At 40.9% G+C, this 25,533-nt stretch overlaps 1 protein-coding gene and 3 long non-coding RNA genes across 9 annotated transcripts in view; all 4 read left to right on the forward strand.

Moving 5' to 3' along the window:
• The first annotated feature begins 832 nt into the window (after positions 1-832).
• LOC134067729 (uncharacterized) lies at positions 833-7,862 on the forward strand. 2 transcript variants are annotated; one of them, XR_009936549.1, is made up of 5 exons: positions 833-979; positions 1,625-1,654; positions 1,906-2,067; positions 2,448-2,590; positions 7,737-7,862. It is a non-coding gene; the product is annotated as an uncharacterized LOC134067729 (long non-coding RNA). The 2 variants fall into 2 exon arrangements; XR_009936548.1 differs by having other exon boundaries at positions 834-979; positions 2,448-2,584.
• On the forward strand, positions 3,737-6,138 carry LOC134068178 (uncharacterized). 4 transcript variants are annotated; one of them, XR_009936609.1, is made up of 4 exons: positions 3,737-3,833; positions 4,734-5,084; positions 5,302-5,437; positions 5,704-6,138. It is a non-coding gene; the product is annotated as an uncharacterized LOC134068178 (long non-coding RNA). The 4 variants fall into 4 exon arrangements; XR_009936608.1 differs by lacking the exon at positions 3,737-3,833 and having other exon boundaries at positions 3,988-4,851; positions 4,936-5,084; XR_009936607.1 differs by lacking the exon at positions 3,737-3,833 and having other exon boundaries at positions 3,992-4,851; positions 4,999-5,084.
• Positions 7,863-16,108: 8,246 nt separating the features above from the next.
• LOC134067556 (uncharacterized) lies at positions 16,109-17,183 on the forward strand. Its single transcript, XR_009936517.1, has 2 exons — positions 16,109-16,325; positions 16,608-17,183. It is a non-coding gene; the product is annotated as an uncharacterized LOC134067556 (long non-coding RNA).
• A 4,815-nt stretch (positions 17,184-21,998) lies between these two features.
• LOC134067557 (interferon alpha-inducible protein 27-like protein 2A) overlaps positions 21,999-25,533 on the forward strand; it is a 35,268-nt gene continuing 31,733 nt past the window's right edge. Inside the window, exon 1 of one of the 2 annotated variants that reach the window (XR_009936518.1) lies at positions 21,999-22,099. The gene's annotated coding sequence lies outside the window, so the exon portion shown is untranslated. Of the gene's footprint in view, positions 22,104-25,533 lie in introns of both variants that reach the window. The other variant, XR_009936520.1, reaches the window with a different exon arrangement.

A 25,533-nucleotide genomic window follows, 5' to 3' on the forward strand; every position in this document is an offset into this window, starting at 1 on the left:
AAAAGCTACAATCTTTTGACCATGTTATATTCAAATTTGACTAAACAATACTCTAAACAATGTATAGTACAGTATCTGCTCTGTTTTCATGGAAGTTGCAAGAATCCACGTTGTTAAATGTCGTTAAATAATTAAATAACCTTCCAACAGGTTGAAGCGGAGCTTTGCCAACAACGTTATTGTGTAGCCTAGTTTCTGTTGCGCAAGCGCGCACACGCATGCATTCAATGAACGCTCATACCACCACTTATTTGTATGACTCTATCTCTAATCACATCAAACTAGCAAGCATTTCCTCCTGCTTGCAGAAACGTTTGTTTTATTTTCTGTCGGGTTGCTTGATCCGGATCAATTTGCGCAGCTAATTATCAGGTGAAGCACCGGACATCACTCCATGCCTTGCAGACCAGCAGGCTCCACGTTGTGTCAGGGAGTTTAGTTTTTTGTGTGTGTGTTTTTCATTTTAGTATGTGTGCATTGAGCAGTTTCTAAAAAATACGGAACAAAGAGCGTTCCGTATTAGTTCAATACGGAACAAGACTTTTAGGTGTCAAATACGGGACGATTCCGTATTATACGGAACGTTTGGCATTGGTTCTTCACTGGGGGCGGGAGGAAATATTAGGCTACTGTTTTCGATAAAAAAAATAAATACATAAATAAATAAAAACTTAACAAAAAACTGGTCAGTCAAGCAAAACAACGATTTCTAAGCGATTTTATGAAAAAGTTGCATAGGGTCTCTTTAAAAAACGATGTAGAATCCAGAAACGAAACCAGTAGGGGGCGATGAGATAGCCTATTAGTCTCCTCCCCATCATAATTTCTGGTTTCGTCCCATGTGTTTCTTTTCCTCAAAAGAGAAACCAGTCCTTGTTAAATTGAAAAGGCTTGGCTGAAGTCGATCACTCAGCTGTGATATTGTGTGCAGGCTACCAGTGACGAACATAATCGGTTATCAGGCCAGTTATGGATCCATGTAAGTAGGCTAAACTGGCGCCTATCACACAAGTGCCATGTTCCATCATTTAGCAAGATGCTTACTGTTGTGTGACACAGTAGCAGGGGGGCTATATGTGCCTAATTTGGGGGCTTCGCACGTTAATTTTTGGCTATTATTATCTTGGTTTAGGGGTTCTGAAGAGTAAAACAAATCATGTCTCTATTTTTCTTGAAGGTTTAATAGAAGTGACTCTTATCAAAGGTCAAATTCAGAAAAGGTCAAATTTGGTGTTTTGTCCTTAAACCTTTCTGGTATTGTAAAGAGCAGATAGTCTATTCAATAAGGTAGTGTGCCAAAGTGGTCCACATATTGGCATAACATTATTAAACAACTCTTAGGGTGATGAGTGATCTCTTTAGCAAGAAATTATGCCTACAATTCTAATTTTTTAATTTATTTTTTTAATTCATGCTTAATAGTGCGCTTGAGTGTAACCTGCTCAGCCAGCTGTGAGACTACACCCATTTGAAAGGAATTTCAGAGCACAACAGAGAGCACAACAGAGATCAAAGATCAATATATAAATGCTCCAATCAGAAACCGATTCGAACAGACACACACACACACACACACACACACGCGTTTCCCTAATTTGTTCCCTGTATTATTTCTCTAATGTAGGTACAGCAGTTGCAGCAGCAGGAGGGGCAGGTAATTTGTGTCATAATAGTATTGACTAGATTTATATGTTAGGCCTAGGCCTACTACCTTTTGATAAACTTGTGAATCAACAATGGGATAGACGTAATAATAGGCCTTGGCCACTTCAAGCCAAGTCAAGTCAAGTAATTTTAAGAGTTAATAATACAAATCAAGAGGCCAGGTTTACAGTATAGATGTTGATGCTTCTTTCTTTGTAGCTAACTGGTTATGTTTACAGTAACATTGTTGCTTCTTTGTAGTCCTGGCAGTCGCTGCAGTACCTGTTGCAGTGACTGGTATTGGCTTTACTGCTGGAGGGATAGCAGTAGGATCTCTAGCCGCCAAACTGATGAGTCTAACTGCGGTGGCTGGTGGAGGAGCAGTGGGAGCTGGGAGTGCGGTGGCATACTTGCAGTCTATTGGTGAGTAGCCTTTTTATAAATTGTCCCACAATTAGACCAAAATGAATGTGTTTCTCAAAACTGTTGTCGAAGAAGTTGAACAAATTGTTTTGAATACTCCACTTTTTCCACTGTTATTACTTTGGTTGCTCAATGGTGCTTCTGGGAAACACAGTCCTTGTTGGTTGGCATATCTGTTGAGAAACATCCTGTAAAACCAGTTATGACATAGACATTGTAACTATAGTCCTAAATGTCAAAAGTTCTGGCCCATTTTGACCAGCTACTGGCATTTACTTCCAAAATTTACTAATCCAAGGAAATAAGTTTAACTAAGTATTTTAGATACTAATCAGTCTGCTTATTTTGTTGTGGTTGAAGCTGTTTTGTTGTCTTTGAAGGTGCTGCTGGGTTGTCCACTGCAGGAACTGCATTCGTGGGAACGGTAGGGGCGGCAGTTGGTGCAGCCTTTGGTGACTCCACAGTCTGCAGCGCATGGACTCAGTGACCGAGTGCTTAGGATAAAAGCATAACTGAGGTTTTTGTGAGCACTTTGAACCTCATCATATTGCAGTCATATCATATAATGATTATATTGATGTGCAGAATATGGGGATTATCTGAGTTAATGCGTATGAGTATGCAAGTAAATTAGTAATTGTGTCACTGTCTGCCCGAATTTACTAAAGCCTCATCCATATTATATTAGGTTTTTGTTTTTCACCTACACTGTAAAAAATGGCTGTGAAATTCACAGTTATTTACAGGAAATTTCACAGTAGCACTACTGTATATGCTTTTTACAGTAGAATGTTGTAGAATTTACAGTAACGCCCCTACAATTACAGTAGTCCAAGTGTTACTGTAAACATTACAGTAGTCAAAGCACTACTGTAAAACAAACACAGTATAGACACTCTAGTACTGTAAATAGTAAAGTAAACTACTGTATTTTTTCTTTTCAACAATTGGCCAGTAAGTTACTGTAAATACAACTGAAATCACAGTATTTAATTGGTTTTCATTTTACAGTGAATGCATAAAATACTGTAAATGGAAATGCGGTACCTTTACTGTAAAAAGTATTCACAGTAACTTGCTGGCAACAATTGGGCAGTAAGTTACTGTAAAACTACTGAAATCACAGTATTTAATTGGTTTTCATTTCACAGTGAATACATAAAATACTGTAAATGGAAATGCGGTACCTCTACTGTAAACTACAATTACAGTAGTAAGTGTTACCGTAGAAATTACAGTAGTCAAAACACTACTGTAAACAAATCACAATATAGCCACTAGTAGCCTAGGCTACTGTAAATAGTTAAGTAAACTAGCCTACTGTGTTTTCCCTTTTTTAATCTTATATTTCTTTTAACTCATAATGACATACCAGAGACGGTTGAGAAAGTCAATTTGATGTCAAGAATTAAGGCTTTGATCACACTATTGAGCAAGCATAACACATTTCAGCCTAATAATTTTCCACGATTGTTTTTAACGGCTGCTTATCGCCTCTTGATAAGCGCATGCGCACACGCAGTAATTCCCATCCCCCACCCCTGACCAAAGATTCTAGAACAGAGCAAGATGGATCACTGGCCGGAGAATACGTTGGCGTCCTGTACCGTACTTCATTCTTTTGACGCAACTGATCCATCTTGCTCTGTTCTAGAATCTTTGCCCCTGACTTTTCAACTCCAGCCAGAGTGACTTCACTTCAACCGTCACTTTTCAATCATGAATCTGACTGCAATTTTCAACTCTGTACAAACATCATATTCAAGGTAAGAATTACAGTACTTTTGTATGCCAATTGAAAACGGGAATTTATTAGAAATGTATTGTTTTCACAATGAAATGTCAACCAAAGCCATTATTGTCATGTTAGAATCAGCATAGCACATATCGATAGCTAGAACCGGCTAGAACTAGCGAGCTAACGTCGCTAGCGTTAGCGATGTTAGCTGTTAATGTTAACTTTTCCAGTAACTAACTTAACCATCATGTGGGATTTTTCGAATGATAGTCAATATCATATCTAGCAATAATTCAGTCTGATATGTCGTTATGAATGTAGAGTTTTAGTTTGAATGAAATATCAGACGCAAGTAGCTTAGCTTAAAGTGGCTGTTACCATGCAGGCTGAAGGCTGAAGTTAGCTAGCAGACAGACACAGGTGAAAGTTGTTAACGTTAGCAGCTAGTTAGTAACATTACTTTGCGAACTCCATGGGGCATGGGTAGTTAACATTAAACTTAATACATGTAGTGTTGATGCATAATATGTAGTGTTGCTATAACTGAAAAGAGGACCAGTAAAACAAATTAATGAAGTAGGCTGATGTGTAAGTTATCTCACCCCTAATTTAGGAACTGTAGTTTTGCATAGTCATGCTCATAGATCCGTCATATAGTGGATGTGAAAGGGGAGCATTTGGGGAATTTCAATTACCAGAAATATCATGCCGATAAGTAAAGGGATCTTTAGTTTGTGAAGGGTAGTGTTTGGCTAAATGGTATTCATTTTATAGCCTTTATTTGCCCAATGTTTGGTGACTTAAATTGAGGCATGTGTTTATTTAAGATGCATGTGACTGTAGTAGTGCTTCAGTGATGGTCTTTTCATGTTCTGTGTGTTTTGCAATGTATTAATTAATGTAAGCCTCTTTCTGTTCCCTCTGTTAGTAGGTGGTGTGAGGACTGCTGCCCTGAGAACGCTGTGTCAGAGACACTTAGGCTGTGTGCATTTTGGAATGTTCCAAATGTGTGTCACTTCCATAAGGAAGAAGTTCCAAGCCTGCAAGTGAGTTCACTCACCAAATAGAGACACACGCATATAGCATTTAATATGTGTGCATGTACTGTATTTGTGTCTGTAACTGTTTAGTTTATCCCCTCCTTTCATGTGTCTGTTATGACTTTGTGGGCTCAACTGCCAACAACTGTCCAGGGCGAAGTCGGTCTACCCTGATGGCACTACCTGATGGCACTACCCTGATGATGTCTGTTAGCCATGGCTGCTGCCCTCAACATGGTGTAAGTGTTTGTGTTTTATTTATGTTCATAAATAAACTGATATCAAGAAGTAACATAGATGGTGACAAGGGTGGCAAGGGTGCCTCATGGCAAGGTAATTATCATTTCTATTTCTACATCTGATTGCCTTGCTTATTTTTTAAAGCTATGATTTGTTTTGTATGGCAATTGCTGTTTATTAACAAATTATATGGCAATTGCTGTTTATTCTTTTTAGGAGCCATCCAGAAGTCCCAGCCTGGAGCCAGAGGCTGCTATTGCAAGTCAGATGGGAGATGGCCTACAGTATGTTAGGCATCAGAAAAGTGGTGTTCGCATGAAGGCAGAGTTGCCGCAGGCAATTATGAGATTAGGTATGATATCACATAGACATACTTCTGTTCAGAAGTGTAGGGTCACTTCGAAATGTCCCCTTTCCAAAAAAAAAAACACTGGACATATCAAAGTGAACTCCCAAACTTTGCTATGGTGGTGTATTGTACACATCTGCATTACTTCTATCTATTGCACCTGACTAGTGTGGGTTTGCTTTTATTTGTCACACAACCGGAGTAGTTTGCATTAATTACTGTATATTCATGAACGGGGTCAATTGTAATGTATGCTTTCTCTTTTTCAGACACTTGACATTTACTGCGAAAGGTACCATCAGAGCACCTCTCCCTACCCTGCAGGATACCTATACCAGAAGAGTACAACAACGGCCCAAAAGTATTTCAAAAGACATTTCACGCTCTGACCACGGACTGTTTAAACCACTGAGGTCAAGCAGACGTCTCTGTTCCCACGTGGCAGACTGAGGGAACACCCACAAAACAGACTGGGGATGAGTTTCTTTACTCCGCATCCTGTACACACACAACTCCTTATACTACATTACATAGACTTGCCAGTTGCCATACTGCACTTACACACACTGCGCTTTTAACCCCCTTATCTGTGTCAAATCAGATAAGGTTGTGGTTGTGTTCAAACCATGTCTACTGTTGTCTGTCAACATCCACTTCAGTCATACATTTGAAATGTCTTAAATAAATAACAAAAGTTAAAATTGTTTTATTGTCTGCAGTTAACTGAAATATTTTGGAATATGAGTTATTCTATTAATGATTGCTCATGTAAGTTCAATTGAATTCACAGTATTTAACTGACCTAGCTTTTACAGGGAAACAACCAATACTGTAAATACAACTAAAAAAAAAACAAATCTTAATTTAAAATCAATTGTTTTTCACTTTACAGCGAATACATAAAATACTGTAAATGAAAATGCGGTACCTTTACTGTAAAAAGTATTCACAGTAACTTACTGGCAACAATTGGCCAGTAAGTTACCGTAAATGGAAATACAGCACCTTTACTGTAAAAGGTTTTCACAGTAACTTACTGGCAACAATTGGCCAGTAAGTTACTGTAAATGGAAATACAGTGCCTTAACTGTAAAAGGTATTCACAGTAACTTACTGGCAACAATTGGCCAGTAAGTTACTGTAAATGGAAATACAGCACCTTTACTGTAAAAGGTTTTCACAGTAACTTACTGGCAACAATTGGCCAGTAAGTTACTGTAAATACGACTGAAATCACAGTATTTAATTGTTTTTCATTTTACAGTGAATATATAAATACTGTAAATGGAAATACAGTACCTTTACTGTAAAAGATATTCACAGTAACTTACTGGCCAATTGTTGCCAGTAAGTTACTGTAAATTTTACAGTAAATTTTTTACAGTGTATACAAGTGTATTCAACTCCGTATTAGAAACAATGTTTCCATTCCACACTCAGAAAACACACAGTACATGACCATATGCATTGGTCAAAATGCTCAAATTGTTGGCTCCTGCATAGGGAGTTGTAGCATAGAATCAAGATTTGAACAATTTCGGAACAATAGCTTTCAGCAAAAGTAAACGCTTGTAATTCGTTGTAATTTTTGGTAGCATTGACAGTCATAGATAAATACCCAGCTCTCTGTGTAATTCTGTTGGCTCTCTTGTTGTTTTCTTCTGGGAAAAGGCCTAGCTTATTAGCCTGGCTCCGCCCACCTAGATCTTCTTTCAAGATCATCTAGTCTGAAATACCATTATGACCAGAGTAGCAGTCATTTAGTGATTGTCAAAGGTTTTTTTTTCCCATTTACTTCCTGAATTTTCGATCAATGATTCCCGGGACACCGTAACACAGGGGCACATGAAACTTGGTCGGCATGTAGCCCCAGTAGACCTTTACGGAAAAATGTTGTTTGGACCCACCCCCCACACTTGATGAGGCTATACCAATGATTTCAAAGTTAGTGCCCGTTGCAAAGTGTTGGAAACTAATCCAATCATGAGTCACTAGAACCTATTCACTTTGTGATTGAGTTTGGACTTTTCCAGACTACTAACCTAGTCTACTCCATCTCAGGGGCTTGAAAATTCTGCAAGCGTAACAAAAGTTGGAAAATGTAGACGGCCTGTCAGATTATGAAGGCCTACCATAGAGTTCTGTTCCCTATTTTGCCTTCAAAGTATATTATGATAATGGCCTTGGCAGGAAGTAGCCTAAAGCATTTCACTCATCAATACAGCAGCAAGATATATTGAGATATAGCCTACTCACAGGGCAACATCAGGATATGCTTTTAATACTTGTCTCCCCTTTTCAGGTGCAGCAGCAGCTGGATCAGCTGCCATAGCTGCCATAGTCAACTGCACTGTATGAGATGTCACATCATCTCAAGATACCAACTTAACCAATCATGAAATGGAAATAAAGGTGAAATTGGACAATCTGGAATTGTTTGTGATGAATTGTTGGTGTAGTGTAGACGGACAGCCCTGTCTTTGTCATGTTTTAATGTATTCAAATGTACTGAAATGATCAAAGCTTTGTTTACATGCTTGCATGTGTTCAAACTTTGAGTGCCTTTGAGACCTAAGTTTAATCAAAGGTTAAACATATGGATGCCAGCTAATTAGCTGTGCGTGTTGAACGTTAGTAACCTCACTCCCAGATGCCTCAATAGTGCTGCTGGCATGTCATGAAGGCTAGGAGCCTGGGCTTTTAGCTGGATTGTTAGCTCGCTCGACTCCAGATCCGAGGTGCTGCTGTTTCGTGGGTTCGAGTTCGGGCGTGTTCAGGGCTGAATCGCGGGGGTTCCACACAACTCAGGTTACACATACACACATTAATCCTCCAACCCCAATGAATAAAATGGGATTCTGTTTAAATTGTAGATAAAAACAGTTTACAAATCTTGTCAGCCCCTATATTAATATAAGTTGGAACCGGGGCAAGTTTACCACCACGTGTCTATAGTCATTTAACAACATTCTGTAAATGTTTTGGAACAGGGGAGATCGGTTGCTGGAGTTTGGAGAAAGAAATGTCTTACCTGTTAGGATTTCAGCTGCTCAATAGTCTGGGGTCTTCTTATTCATGTTATTCAGTACATGATGCACCCAGTGTGATAGGTCTGGACTGCAGACAACTCATTTTAGCACGTGGACTCTTTACTCAAACTACTTTACTCCAACTGTGCAACTCTTTAAAACCACGTACCTTAAACCATGTGTGACAGTACGATGTGGATGAACAACCACCAGGTGCTAAACCCCTGTTACCTAGGAACCCACTGGTTTAACCTGAGAATTTCTTGTTCACCACCAGGGTCACAGAAGTTGGTAGTCTGAATAACTGCCAGAGACGTGAGATTGCAATACAAATACACAATCATTTATTTATGTTCTGCAGAATAAATATACATGCATGTCAATGGATATTGCAGGGCATCATCAAGTATACTGCTATTATCCTAATGCCCAGGGTTACGCTACAATGGGCTTACCGTAGAGGGCAGGTGACAAGCCTCTGAAGTGAAACCTCTGTGATTCAAACCACACTGCAAATCAAAACAAAAGGTGACTCATCTAAACTAAATAACACAGCATGCATGCAATAAGGAGTAGGCTAATACCATCAGAGGAGACAAACCCTCAAACATGTGTCCACTGCAGCCCCAGCAAGAGAGCACATACACAGGAGAAGCCCACTTGACACATGCAGTATAAAGCAACAAAAACAATGAAAACAAATTATAAGACAAGGCAAAGTACAAAACAGTAATGAAGCAGTAAGCACCCCATACCGCACATGCACACTCATGCAGACAAACACACGTAACCACAACAAACACACAAGCAGGTAGCCACCACCAGGCTAGCTATAGCAGTCATGCACAGTACCACATTGGAAGGGCCCAGAGAGATGCGGAAGTCGCTGACGCTCCATGCAGCAAAGACATCAACAGGAACAAAACAGCAAGACTGTCACCACAGCCAGATACCAAACAGATCCGTGCCACAGCTAACGTCAGAGGCAGGAAGTCCGGACAGCGCAACACTCCGTGATATAGACCTCTGAAGTTCGCCTACAAAAAAGCCACCATCTTTGCCCATATAAGGAGATCCGGTATCTTGAGATTTTTTCTATGGGAAAATAACATGGGGATTTTGAATTTTCGCACCTGTTCAACTCTCATGGGGATGAAGAAATTGGAAATGCAGACGTTTTGCGCTACAAAGTTTTGTCCTCTGCCTTCAAGTGGATACTGTGATCTTCGGTGGGTGAAGATGGCACACTTTGATCTTTGCTACCCCAGAGCTAACTTACAATGCAACTTGCCATAGGCAGTTAGCTTCAATTAACACCCGGAACTCCTTATATGGGCAAAGATGGCAGCTTTGGATCCTATTTGTAGGCAAACTTCAGAGGTCTATTGCTAAGCTGAAATGGATGAGCACACGGGGGGGAACAGCAGCCGTATGAATACCCAGCCGGTCGTTTAGCAACGGCTGTTACTGGAGCAAGCGGTGGAAGGACACGTAGCCAAACGTCAGGGATAGGCGAAAGGTCGGCCAGAGTCGTCCCTGGACAAAGCGGACGTCTGCCATGGATAGCCCAGCTCCCCTTCTTTATGGAGCAAGCTGCCAATTACCCACTTGCGAAGTAGGCGGGGCAGGAATAGCCGTGTTCAAGTTCAACTCCAAATGACCTTTTGCAGCAACGAGAGCTGCCGGTGGCAGCAGGGGCGGGGATGCAAACGCTGCTATGAAGTTGTACACTCTCTACTTCCCGTAGTGTAGACTTGGCTAGACTTGACCATGTGACGAATCACGAGTCACGGACCCGCACGGACTCTTGTGGATATGGGGAGGCATCTAAACACCTGCACACACGTCAGGGATGTAAAAGCCAATTAGGGCAAAGACCTGACGTCATGAAGGCAGGGTCTAGGCTCCGCTGCTCTCCGCAGTACCTCCAGACCGGCTGCTCTTTTGCGGAGTAGCCGCCTGGCCACGCCTTGCTCCCGCGATAAGTTGAGGCCATGTGATACCGACTGCCGAGTCGAAAACACGCCCATCTAGACCATCGTGGACAGATTTTTAACCACGTGCATCTTATGCTGCGCAGTTTTTGTGCTGCGCAGCCAACTTGAACGCGCCTACTGAGACACAGCCAACTAGCACTATGCTCCAGGTAAGGACCCGGCTATACATGCAATGAGTTATGACTCTCTCCTCTCTTTCGCAGATAGGCTACTCTCCTCTCCCTCACTGACATATTCCTCACTCTCTCGTCGACTCTCTCCTCTCTCTCACTAACACTCTCCTCCTACTCATTTATAAGATTTGGGGATATGGGGAGATAAGCCTTGTAACTTGCCTACGTTAGTGAAACAAATAACCTTTGGACCGTGTGTGTCAAGGGCCGGTGGTTAGGAAACAAATCCTATGCCTATTTTGCACTGACATTTGTATTACGCCGGCAGGACGAAAGCGAAAGGGGTTGGTGCTTAACGATGTAATTGGGCCAGCCCAATCACATCGTCTGGTCAAAACGTCTGGTTTTATGGGCCGATCAGAAACAATATTGATAAGAATAGTGTTCTTATATATAATAAAAATTGACGGACTCTGGACTGTCGGCCCAAATAGCACTGCGGCCCACCGGGAAAATGCCCGGTATGCCAGATGGCCAGTCCACCTCTGTGTGGAGTCATACTGTAATATCAGCAGAATTAAGTTTGGTATTGATTATTGTGGCAAGGCATCATATATGTTGCCCAAAACCATACATTGTTCAGCATGAATTGCCCATGCCTCATAGGCAACAATGCACCCCCATACCATTATAAATGCTGGGTTTTGAACTGTGCACTAATAACTCATCTTTAGGCCAGAGGGTAGAGAGTCCATGACTTCCAAAAATAGTTTCAACGTTTGATTGGCCCAACCACAGGACAGTTTTCCACTTTCCCAGTCCATCTGAAATGGGCTTGGGCCCAGATGAGATGGCAGCATTTCTGTGTCATGTCTAGATATGATTTCTTGTTAGCATGATATACTGTAATTCTGCTGGCCAGCATTTGTGGATGGAACATCATACTGTGTTCATAGACAATGGTTATTGGAATTTTTCCTGAGCCCATACAAAGATTTTCTTTACAGAAACAGGTCTGGTTTTAATGCTATGACCTGAGTCCTGTCCCTTGGATTTTTCTGGATTCTCCATTCAGATTTGAATGATATTCAGTTAATATGAACAGGTTTTCACAGCGTGATGAATACCAAGGTATCTTTCTTTACGGGAGATAAGAGAGATGCTCTTTAAAATGTAACGAAATGAAAATGAAAATTGAGATGGAAGCTACAATAACAACTCTCCACTTTCATTTTCCTCTTAAAATAGGTCAGTATTTTGCAGACTTCTCAAGAGACTTCACAAAAAGACAACATAACTAGCCTTTGACAGCCTGGGATTACCCATACGTACCTTGGGATTTGCTTTGCAGGTCCATCTGGCCAAGATGCCATTGAAGTCCATTTCTAATGTCCCCACTTTCACAGGGCTCTACTTTAACCCCAGCTATATCCTATACACAACATGCAAAAGCATAACATGAATGCAAACTAGATGCACCACATAGCGATACACAATATGACCGCCGCTCAGTTCTGCACATTCTCTCCAAAACGAATTACGCTTGTCAACTTTCCTGTATCTCCGATTTGTGCAATATACTGTATGTACTGTATATCTCCTACTCTTGCAGCTCATGTGTATATGAGTGTGTGTGTGTAGCTGATGTGTACTCTCTCTCTCTTGCGTTGTGTTAATGATGACAACTGGCGTTCTCTCTCTGGCTATCACAGCCGTTTATTCTGATAGCACAGAAGTGTTTCACAGTCCAGCATGAGACAAGGCTACTGCCGACTGGACATAACAGTACAAAAGACATGAAGTACCAATATGAATTACAAAAGGTAGAAAACTGTACCTGATAGCACAGAAGTGTTTCACAGCCATACAACATTGGCAATAAAGAGCTCCAGCTAGTAAAACGAAATGAAAACACAAACGATTCAGTTCGTAGCTCATACAGTGTAATACCTAGCAGTTAGACTACCGAGCTAGGTTATAACCAGACTAGCAAGCTAGCACCTCGTGGTAAACTATCACTGTAAAGCTAAAACAATAGAAACAAAACAAAATAGTCTCTGATATAAAGTTAGCAACCTCCTGTGTGAATCTACTATATGCATATTAGCTTGTTATTACGCTAGACGTGTTTATTTAGCTTTTGCAGCGGAGCTCAATATACTTGCCATGAGACAAGGCTACTGCCGACTGGCGATTGTGTATGAACGAACAACTTGCCCTGAACGTCGGCAGAATAGCACCAGTAGATGGCGCTCGAGTTATGTGAAAGACTGTCTCATAGAAAAACTAGTAGCTACTTTAAATGAAAAGTTACATTTTAATAGCAAATGGAATTATTTACTCAGCAAAATGTGCATGTGTGAGTTTGCTTGTATAAAGATGTGTGTGTGTGTGTGTGTGTGTGTGTGTGTGTGTGTGTGTGTGTGTGTGTGTAATCCGTGGAAGTGTGTTTATCTGTGCGTGTGAATCTGTTGATGTGTGTGTGCGAACTTAGTTACTTTTTAAACTAAGCCCCCTGCCGCCTCAACATAAAAATGGCAACCGGTTTTGCCAATAGCCTACTCACTATATTGGAATTTAACAGTTACGCCATTTTAACAATAACGCCAACAATATAGGCCTATAGAAGACATCACAACCTGCAAAAAGTGATTTCAGGGTCCTATGATCCGCTAGAATTTGTAATTTCCCGGTAATAATAAGTGTCCCACTCCGGCCCTGATGCCATGACGTTATACTGTTCCATAGGCTACTGAACTGATCAATTTAGTTCGGGAGAAAAGAGATAAAAGCCTGCCTACACTGAAAACGGATGGGTTGATACTGATAGCGAAACAGCCTACTGGTGCTCTAGCTCCGTCTTGGATGCGCCATGGGCACAGCTGCAGCACACCTCTCTCTCTCTCTCTCTCTCTCTCTCTCTCTCTCTCCCTCCCTCCCTCCCCCCCCTAGCTTACTGCAACATGAGAAATCATAACTCCATCTTCTTCGTTTGTCTTCTTCTCTCTGATCTGATCTATCATTCACTGAGCAGCGCCAGCGCCACACACCAGTGGCAGCAGGCTGCAGTGTTTTTCTACCCATGTAAAACGTTGTTGCATTAGTTCTGCTTTTGACGTTATGTAAAATGGTAATAAATACATAATTGTTTTATTTGGTAAGCACAGGGTAGCCACGGGGGTGGCCAGTGACACAGCTACATGGGGCACGGGCCATCCTAGGCTTCAGTGTAGAACAGCCACGTTGAGGGACCATTCACTAAATGCACACATAAATACATTTATTATAGCCCCCCATGGATGAAATTCCACAAAACTTGGCATACTCCCAGAGGGTGTCAGGTTAATCATACACGTGAAATTTGGTGCAGTTCATAGCATCTTATCTGAAGATAGGGGCAATTAAAGCAATATTACATTGCATTTTCAATTTTTACCATGAGACCAACATACCATAAAAATGTTGTCATCCTCGGTGCCACGGTTCAGGTAGCCTAGTTATGTAGGAAAAACTGCAATTTTTGGGCTTCGGGCGGGGGCAGCGCGGGGGTGGAGTGACCCCCAGGGACGAAACGAAAATTTTCCGCAGAAGTCTACTGAGGCTACATGCCCACCAAGTTTCATGTGCCCCGGTGTTACGGTGTCCCGGGAATCGATGACGGAATAAAAAAAAATAAGAAATAAAAAAAAACTTTGACAACAACTATATTACAACTATATAGCTATATTACAACTATATAGCTACGCTAGCGGCGGTCATAATAATAGGCATGATGCAATCTCACTGGCTGTGAGTCTGGCTTTGTCATAATAATATTACACATGAAGCTCAAACATTTATCATGAATACAGAACACAATGTCCCAGACGACACAGCATATCCTTGCTGCAGGGAGATTGCAAAAGAGGCAGGAGGGGTAACGTAGGGCCTTGGGAATATAGGGCCCCATCTCACCTGGTTACCAGCTCTCACTGCTTTGCATGCACTGGTATTTCCCTCAGGAAATGCAAAACTAGAATGTAAAACAACGGGAAAAAAATGGGTTAATCAAATACAGCAACAATAGGCTACTTTTCTTTATTATGAGACTAAGCAGTAGGGTAGTGGAAAAAACACTGTAAGAATTACCAACAGTAAAGGCTACTGTTAGTATCATAATATAGCCTAACATAATAAAATATAGCCTAACATAATAATACTACAGGCCTACATCCATCAGTCTCTTCATTCATACACTAACCAAGGCATCATCTGTTTTTTGGCTGTCAGTAGATGCTTATTTAATTTCTAGCATGAATTGAAGAGAATCCTATGCAGTCAGATTAGAATTAGGCTGGGTGAACCCTGCCTGAACTTCCGGCTAATTCGAATTTCGCCCGCAGCTCAGGCTGTAGGCCTAGACCTGCACATCTATCTCCTCTGTTCCCTGCCAGAACCTTTAGGTGCTGTGTCCACCAAACGCGTTTTTTTGCGCCGACGGCGACAATTTTCAATGTAACGTCTATGTAGCTCAGCGCTCACAGCGGAAAAAAGCTGTCGGCGCTGACCGTTTTTTGTCGCAGCGCTCAGAGCGCTCAAAGTTGAAATCTGTTCAACTTTTAGAACAGCGCCGGGCTCGTCAATGGCACTTCTCGTTATAAACCAAAGATTATAGAGCAGAGCAAGATGGATGGCCGGATCGTACGGAGTCGTTTGAACGATGACCATTGATCACGCCTCTTGTGCAGTGGAAATAATTATGCGGCCTCAATGTTCAATCTTAAAATATTGGTGATATTTTAGTATTGTGATAGACTAGCCAGAATAGATTTGAATGGCATTTGATCGTGACTGCATGATTGGGTTCATGGCGCATTTAGCCTAGGCCTACTTATTTATCCTTTCTTTCTTTCAGTAACCTAGAATGAATCTGCAAAACTATCGACATTCCCAAACATTGTTTTAGAGCACCATGGCTGAAGTTGGCTCCACATTTTGATTCCGCCTTAAAAATGCACGTTTCGGCCACTGAATGGCAATGTTTATCTCAAAAATAGGACTTCTTCAGCTCAAGCATTACCAGCGTAGGCTACCAGAACCTGACGAGCCTCGTGAAAGTGAGTCCCAGGAAGGCGAGCACTTAGCTGCAGAATTGCTCGATGTTGCACTGCCACCCAGTGGCCGTAACGCGCATTTCAGGGAGAACTGGAAGAGTGGGACCCATAGACATATATACATTTAATTTAATTAATTTAAAATGTAGGCACTCCAATGGTAGGCCTATAGATATAATGGGCGATTGATAGATCCAGTGCAGTGGTAATAGGCTAGCTAAGGTCTCCTCTGCACTGTAGCTGAAATGTCATGTTATTGCTTTAGTTTTGGATGAAACGTCTGCCAAATGAGTATAGGCTATGTAGGGTGTGGGCTCAGGCTGCGAGTAGGCTAGGCCTATAACTTTAGGGTTGATGTCCTGCTGAGTAGCCTATACAACAAGAGAGGGTTAAAGCGTCAGTTATGAAGGATCTTTGGTAGAACCTTTAGGGTTAAAACAATTGTATGTGTCTAAATGGGTTAGGTCTACATACTATGTTCGTCTTCTTATGCTAAGGTGGTGCTGTGGTTGCGGCACCGTTTGTCATCGCGGGGGTCGGTTTTACTGCCGGTGGAATAGCAGCAGGGTCCTATGCGGCGAGCATGATGTCGGCCGCAGCAGTGGTCAACGGAGGAGCTGTGGCAGCTGGTACAACTGTGGCTGCGTTACAGTCCGCAGGTAGGCTAAGCCACTTGCATTGTCACTTGGATCTGAATACCAAGTATGGAGCCTATCCCGGTGTTTGTGTTTCCAGACTTAGCATGTAGGCCTAAATCGTTGTAGATACATTTGCTCTTACAGGTCTATCCAATTGAGTGCAGAGGCATTTTCCTAACATAGCCTTTCTCAAATTGTGAATAGAATTGAGTATGGCTAGCAAAGATGTACATGTTTAACCCTATCTACAAAGATGTTCTGTTATGTCCAAAGGAAGCTAAAAGAGTGCATGTTTGTATGCAGGTGTTCTTGGCCTTTCTGGAGCGGCCACGGCTGCAGTGGCAGGTGCTGGTGGGACAATGGGCTGGCTTACTGCCGCTGTCGTCGCTCTGATTTGAAAGACTAATCTGCTCTCAAGACGATGACCATCAGGAGTTTCTGTTTTTGACTTATCTGAATGTTAAAATGCATAGGCTAAATAGTGCATAACCCGAGGTTTTATATGCAATAAACAGTGTTTATTGCTCAGCATTGTTACTTAAATGTTCTTCTATTGCTCTGTAGCTAAATGTTAAATGCTTAAATGTTAATAGCTTAACTGTCACTCAGTTGCTGTAAGTCACTTTGGATAAACACATCTGCCAAATTAATAAATGTAAATTAAAATAAAAAATGGTTTAGCCACCCTTTGAATGCATAACATATAAAATGGCCTGTACTCATATATGTTTCAAGTTCAAGTTTATAGTCATATAGGACTATAAAAATGCCACATAATTATATATAGTGTTGTATATATAGTGTCATAAATAGTGTTTGCACCTTTCCTATTATCATTCTTCTCCTCTGGAAGCCCATTAAACCGTACAGTAAAAAGTTCTGAAATCTGGCACACTTATTCTACTCTGCCACTAACCACTATCACCAACTTACAGACTCCAGACCCCAAAACTCCAGCACCACCAAGAGGTCAAAATGAATCAATTAAAAAAAACACATTAAAGAGAAACTATGCAGGATGGGCGATTTCATCTTAAGTTTCGGTTTCGTTTTTCATTTTCGCTCGTTTTATGCTTGCATTTTCTCTGCAGAGCTTCCCCGACAGCTTTAGCGTGTATATTTATACATAATATAGGCTATATATAAATATATAAATTGCAAGCGTGGTTCTTCTTGTTCTTTATGCGTCTCAGCCTTCCAGATGTAAACAGGGAACGATCGTCTCCTGAACAAACTGCAAGGTTGCAATAGCGGATAGGGACACTGGGGGCGGGAGGAAATATTAGGCCTACTGTTTTCGATAAAACTGGTCAGTCAAGCAAAACAACGATTTCTAAGCGATTTTATGACTATGAAAAAGTTGCATAGGGTCTCTTTAAAAGTAGCTCTGCAATGCTTTGACCTATCAAGCTGAAACTAGCTCAGAGGATTAAGGCAAAAGGTATGGCCCCACCCATCAATTTACAAGACTTTACCATTCAAGCTGTGTGTCCAAGGTCAAAACTTTCAAAAAGTTTCTCAGGTCTCATATTTTGTCCATTTCTTACAAAACTTAAGACATGATCTTCAGTCCAAGCCGCACAAAAGTTACCACTTAGTACATGGGCTCAGGACCCAATTAAGAGCCTCAAGAAATGTGTACATTTTGACCACTATGTAATCAAAGGAAATATGCTTATATTTCAACAAAGCTTTCACGTATCAAAACCAAACTTGGTACATGGACTAAACAACCAATTAGGAGGAGGCTCACTAAATTTTGTGACCTTTGACAACTGTGGGGGTGCTATAGTCACAGGAAGTAGGCTCACATCTCAGCAACGGTTTCAAGTATCAAACCCAAACTTGGTACACGGACTCAGGACATCATCCTGAGAATGCGCAACAAATGTCATGTCTTTTGACCACTAGGGGAGTGCTATAATCACAGGAATTAGGCTCATATCTCAGCAATGGTTTAAAGTATCAAAACCAGACTTGGTACATGGTAGACCCCGAAGCCGCCGCCACGCGCCGCCATTTGCGCCATTTAGAATTTCAGCCGCCGCCAGCCAATAATTTTGGAAGCCAAATTGAGCCGCCATCTGATAGACTTTGGCTGAGCCAGACTTGGACTTGTTGCATCTAAAAACAATTATATCACATAGAACGAAAAATAAACGATAGCCTACACAAGGTTTTCCCACTGGATTCACCACATCAGTCTTGTGTTCGTTGCTATGATACACAGGACTCAGTGAGTTGACGGCCAATTAAAAGTCCACGTTCTCTGCAATGTTTTTGCTTTCTCGCGCTGAGATGAAATGGGGGAAAGAAGCCACGGTAGCCTTATTTTTGATCTCGCTTTTCATATACTTTCCTAATTCCTACGAAGTTCTACTCGGACTTGAAAATCTTCAGGGCCCGGTTGCACAAACATCAAAACCAAAGATTGATTATATGAAACGTATTTCTGGAGCGGACAGATTTACAGCACGCGATATTACTGCGACTGCAGCATTTCACCATCTCCAGAAATTGCTGCGCTAGTTCACAATGCATGCTTCAGTCTACATTGAAGTGAAATGTGCAGAACTTTGTTAAAAATGATATAATAACATGGTGTATTGAGATACAACATAGCCTAGACATCTGTAGGCATGAAGAGGCAACTTAAGCCATTATCAGCCATTAAAAATTTGGCGGCTGCAGCAGCCATTTAGGTTTTGGCTGAGCCGGCTAGCCAGCCAATAACTTCATCAGCCAGCCGTTATTCTCAAAACAAATGGCTTCGGGGTCTAGTACATGGACTCAGGACATCATCCTGAGAACGCATTCTAAATGTCATGTCTTTTGACCACTAGGGGGGCGCTATAATCACAGGAAGTCGGCTAATGCTTTCATATATAGAAAGCTAACTTGATATATGGACCCCATCCTGAGGACACAAAAAACATTTAGTGGCATAACCACTAGGGGCGCTATGAATATGAACACTTTGACCTATCGAAACCAAACTTGGTTTGACTTAAGAGCTCATCCCAAGGACACACACAAAAAGAACATTCTAGAAATGACATCTGGTGTTTTTTCTTTACACACATGTAAAGTGTAACTCTCTCTCTCTCTCTCAAACACAGACACACGCACACACACACACACACACCAGGGACATGCACAGCCATTTTAACACTTCCAGGTCTGAGGCCTGAAGTTTTTTGTCTAACTGAAAACATCCATACAAAAGTGACACATATGGTTATAATCTAGAAGTCCCCAGCAATAAGAAAATCAGAGTGAATTGAATGTAAATAAATGGTATTTTATCTAAATACATGCGATGAGCTGACGTGGCCAACCTCTGCAAAGCTTTGCAGTCATGTGCAATGCTGTTACTGCACCTGTGATGCTGCCAGCAGGATGCTCTCAGCAGTAGAAGTTGGTCATTGTCTTGCTGCCTTTTTAATCACACAAGTGATGTGACCAAGTTTGATACTCACTGTCGTTAATCCTACATCTGAAGCATGCATGTCTCACGCACGGCTGACTGTTTCTTTGGTATATTTATTGTAATGTTGTATTTTATCATTAACTATTTCAAACATTCATTAATTATCTTGTTATGATTACTACAAAAATTTGTATTGTCTAAACAAACACGGTTTTCATTACTAAATGAAGCTTACAGACATGGGTAGGCTATGTGCACCTCTCTCTACAAATGAAATAAAGATATAAAATAGTTATTTTGTTCAAATAATTATGTCAGGGTTTTGAACCCCACAGTAATACCGGTGATATTTGAAATGCATTTGATAAACATATCGCCAATGACACTGATATTGAATTATGGTATATCTGTATGAACAGTGGTGAATGGGATCTTTTCTTATGCATTCTGTTTGCATCCACACACCCCTTCCTATGGCATGACAAGCTCTTTGTCCGGCCAGCTCCTACACTAATAAGTGTGAATCATCTCATGCATTTTGCACACTCCTCATATTGTTCTCTTATTGAGTATCGAGACATTCCATTTCCATGATGGCAGTGTCACTGGATCTAAACAAACTTTCGAAGTGGCTTAAATAGCATTAAATGACATGATGTGACATCATTCCTAGCTAATACATTGTGTTTAAATTTAGGCTATAGCCATTTAAATGTGTTGAACCTGCTAGGCAGCAGCTTAGCCAAACAATACAGAAATTGCTGCCTTGACAACGCTATAAGACATTGCTTATACTCTATTGTGCTGGATAACTTCAGAGTCAACAGACTTTACCTTCTTCAGAGCATAGCATGGTCATGTATCCACTGAATCTAAGTTCTGAGCTATATCTCCCTCAATTTGGATGGTTCCATGGTTGCACTAGCATAGGTTGTCTAGTGTAAACGCCCATCAGTCATTAAGAGAGATAAAAGTTGAAGAACACTTGATGGAAAATCTGTGATGGCGAATCATAAATGCATGAAGTAGAAACCTTAGAGATCCAGTTCTATAAAAACACAAGAGGAGGAGCTGATAAGATGGATCAGATGGATCGTTACTCCTCCTGAATGTAGATAACGTAAAGGTGCGCCTTTGGTTCTCTGGTATAAATGATATGGGTGGTGTAATGGCAGGCATTCAAAAATGAGCTCAGCAAAGTATTGTCGTGGCACATGAAGAAATATGCATGGACTCCATGGAGGGCACCATAGGTGCCAGAACAAGGTTCAAAGTGCAGGATTACAGTAGTTTGAGCATATAGGACTGAAGGTGGAAGTAAATAGCAAAGGCATATTTGCTACACTGAACTGTCATTTTAAGAAGATCAAGAATATCAGTGGCCTCCAATCCTTCACAGAAAAAAAAATATTTCAATGAACCACATCAATTAATCAATATCATCAATTTTATAATCAATCAACATAATTCAAGTCCAGTGGATAAGCTCCTCACTTTCATGGATTTCTTGTCTCAAAGAAACAAAGGTGATTAACAGCAGATTAATTTACTGCTGTTAATTTCTCACTCCATTTTTAATGCAACATGTTGTTATTTAGGGTTTGGATGACACTTTCTTCTCACAACAGTTTTAAGTGTTTCTCATGAAACAACACTTAATCGAACTACAAAGAGATTAAGTCCTCAACTAAAACAAACTAAACTGGGACACTGTGCTCAAAATGTTCCTAGGTTTTGTTCCCACAAGGTGACATTCACAAGGATGTTTCCGTTGAGAATGTTTTTCCAATTTTCCCCAGCATGCTGAGAAGTCAACCATTACATGGCGCACAACGTTAATTTTGCAAGTGCAACTTTCAGAATGGTGAAATTAAAATGAAATCTGAGATGGAGGCTGCAATTAGGGACTCTCTTTTTTGCCTTAAATATGACCAGTAAGATGTATTTTGCAGACTGTATTTCTATCTGTATTTTGCAGACTTCTCAAGATACTCTGCAAAAGAAAGAAAACAACTAGGCCTATAGCCTTTGACAGATATGATCAGGCAGGCAAATAAATCAGAACTGTGCATCAAGGCTGGTGTAGGCTAAATGCAGTAGCCTATACATTCTGCTAAGTCCACTTGCTTTTGTGCTATAACATGCTATATCCACATCTTAATTGGGCAAGACTTCTCAATGCTGTGACGACAAACTGAATTTCCTCCCCTCAAATGATGTGGGCCATGATAAATTCAGGCTGACCTCCAGGCTACCATCTGCCACTCAGTGATAATGTTCTTCCCTTCTTGGAACAGAACGTTTTGAAAAAGACAGCTTAGTGCCATAAGCCTGCTACAGTATATCACTTCAGTTTTGGATCCAAGTAAGTATGTGCTTTATTATTTATTTTGAATTCCATGATTAAACATATCGGGGCATAAACATATTTTAAGTTCTATATAAAGCTTAGAGTAGGCCTATGCCAATTATCTGTAGCCTAATACCATCTATTGTAGCTTAGAATATCCTTTGATAGGCTATCTAGACCAGTGGTTCTTAACTGGTCTGGCTTTGGGACCCACAATTTCATATGCTCATAAAGTCGCGACCCATAGCGTTCAAGCCAACGGATATGGTGAGCTAAATTAACATACAAAGTGCCTGTAGACCTACAGTACTTGTCTGCAACATGTGGATGACTAAAATGATGTCTAACATGACCAGTCACATAAACATTGCTTATGTTCGGTACGGTGCGGTATGACTGGACTATTGTCCCAATGTCATTTATTAACTGATTCTGGCTGTCAAATAGACGTCCAGATTATGACCTCGCAGAACGATTATTTGCAACTAATGTTGGTTGTCTATAGACGTCCTGAACCGGGTCAGGCTGGACTATTGTCCCAGTGTCATTTATCAACTAATTTTGACTGTAAAACAGACGTCCAGATCACAGCCTGGACAGACCACTGTTTTTTGGACCTCCATAGACGTTGCTTGCTCAGTGGGTAGTGACCAACGTCATAAAAACACAAAGAATTATGGGCATGTTTGGCTCGTCTTAGGTGCAAATTCCATGTGTGACTTTCCGGACATGGGGAAATTGGCCATGTCCTTGGTGAAAAAAATTACTAAAAAGTGTAGGATTTATACAGTGCCCTCCATAATTATTGGCACCCCTGGTTAAGATGTGCTCTTTAGCTTCTAATAAATTCATTTTTCCCCCAAATAATATAGGACCACAATGAAAAAAAGCGTAAAATCCAACCTTTAATACAAGTGCAAATTTATTTAGAAGGAAAAAAATCCCACATTAAGGAATAATTATTTTACATCAAATCATGTGTGCCACAATTATTGGCACCCCTGATATCAATGCTTTGTAAAAAAACCTTTTGCTAATAAAACAGCACCTAAGCTTGTCTTATAATGTTTCACAAGATTAGAGAAAACAGACAGAGGGACCTTCGACCATTCCTCCTTGCACAAAGTCTCCAAATCATCCAATGACCTGGGTTCTCTCCTCTTCAGCTCACCCCACAGGTTTTCAATGGGGTTGAGGTCTGGGAACTGAGATGGCCATGGTAGGAGCTTGATACGGTGTCTGGTGAACCATTTCTGTGTAGACTTGGCCATATGTTTAGGGTCATTATCTTGCTGAAAGACCCAGTGACAACCCATCTTCAGCTTTCGGGCAGAGGCCACCAGATTTTGATTTAAAATGTCCTGGTATTTCAAAGCATTCATGATGCCATGCACCCTAACAAGGTTCCCAGGCCCTTTGGAAGAGAAACAGGCCCACAGCATCACCGATCCTCCCCCATACTTCACAGTGGGCATGAGGTGCTGTTCTGCATACTCATCTTTTTGTTACGCCAGACCCACTTAGAGTGTTTGTTGCCAAATAGCTCTAACTTTGTCTCATCTGACCAAAGCACACGGTCCCAGTTGAAGGCCCAGTACCGCTCCAGACGTTTGTGCTTATGATTTTGAGTGAGAAAGGTTTTTTTTCCGTGCATGCCTCCCAAACAACTTGTTGGCATGTAGATAGGGCATGATGGTTGTTTTGGAGACTTTGTGACCCCAAGATGCAACCATTTGATGCAATTCTGTAACAGTGAGTTTTGGAGATTTTTTTATTTCTCTTACCATCCTCCTCACAGTGCGTGGTGGCAAAATAAACATGCGTCCTCGTCCAGGCTTGTTTACCACTGTTCCAGTTGTTTTAAACTTCTTAACGATTCCTCTGGCCATAGATATGGGCAGGTATGTGAGTGGCTATTTTCTTGTAGCCATTGCCTTACTTGTGAAGGTCGACACACATCTGCCTTACTTGAACAGTGTGTTCCTTTGTCTTTCCCATGTTGAAGAGAAATGGCCTCTGTGTGACGTCATATTTACAGCCCAGGGAAACAGGATGTTAAGAATTACTAATTAAATGTTCCTACATACTCTGATCGACTTTATAAACTACTGTAGAAATGACAGAAATGACAGAAATACTTTAACTACATTTATTTCTTAGGAATTGTTAGGGGTGCCAATAATGGAACAGGTGATTTTATGAAGAATAATTATTTCTCAGTCAGGGTTTTTTCCCCACCCTAAAATTCACTTGAGTTGAAGGTTACATTTTTCTACAATTTTCAGTGTGAGAGTATGCTTCTACAATAAAAAAAAAACATATTTATTTTAAGGCTTTTAACGCATCTTAACCAGGGGTGCCAATACTTGTGGAGGGCGCTGTATTTACAAAGACATTGAAATATGTATTAAATAATTCTTAAATTATACTTAAACTTAAAAGACAGGTTTGCTCATTTGAAATACATTTTGACACATTTTTACATTGTTGAGAACTCACGCCGTCTTCAGTCTTTCGTCCTCTGCCCTCGCCTCTCTCTCGAACACCGAGGGTGCCGCTCATCGCACAATCAATCGCCAACCACATGAGCAGGAAACTAATTGATTGCGTCATTACGTTCATCACACTATTTAAAGACATGTGAACACTTCACTCAAGGCGTCTGAAAACTCGACACTGACTTCGTAGGCAAGAACTCAAAAGAACTTGAAGAAATGGGTCTCCGTGAGTTCAGTTTATGCTTAGGCTAGGCCTATTCATTTTTGTGTGATTTTTGAATTTAGCTAAGGCTTCCTTTTCAGTTGATTAACACTTTCTATTTGCATTATTATTAGTCACAATCGCCGTTGTCGCCGCCGGCGCAGGTAAGCTTAACTTTATTAAACGTTGATGATGCGCACACGTCTTCTCCCTCTCTCTTTATAAGCTACTTTGGCTAGTGATTTACTTAAAATGTATGCACTCCAATAGTGGGCTAGGTAGGCCGATGCAGTGCAGTTGTAATCATATAAGGTCTCTAGCCCTAGGCTGTAGCTGAGATGTCATGTTATTGCCCTCGCTTTGGATAAATCGTCTGCCAAATGAAGCTGTAGGCCTAAATGTGGGCTGAGTAGCCTAACTTGAGGGTTGATGCCCTTCTGGGCAGAGCCTATATAAAACAATGCTGTGTTTAAATGGCTTGGGTCTAGATAGGCTACTAGATTGAATTTTGAATTTGAATCTTGAATTTCCCCTTGGGAATCAATAAAGTATCTCTATCTACTATATTAACTAGAAATGCAATTCCAAGGAATTACAAGTGCATGAAATGCAAAAATAGATAGATAATGTAGATATGGTTACTAAGGTGTAGCTAGGGTAAATATGGTGGTTGCATAGTTTACAGAGAGTTGATAGTGTGAAGGTAGACAGTTTAAAGCTGAAACATTTTGATTTGCTGATTTCTATTC

Source organism: Sardina pilchardus, chromosome 20 (assembly GCF_963854185.1).
Source record: "Sardina pilchardus chromosome 20, fSarPil1.1, whole genome shotgun sequence".
Taxonomy (NCBI): Eukaryota; Metazoa; Chordata; class Actinopteri; order Clupeiformes; family Clupeidae; genus Sardina; species Sardina pilchardus.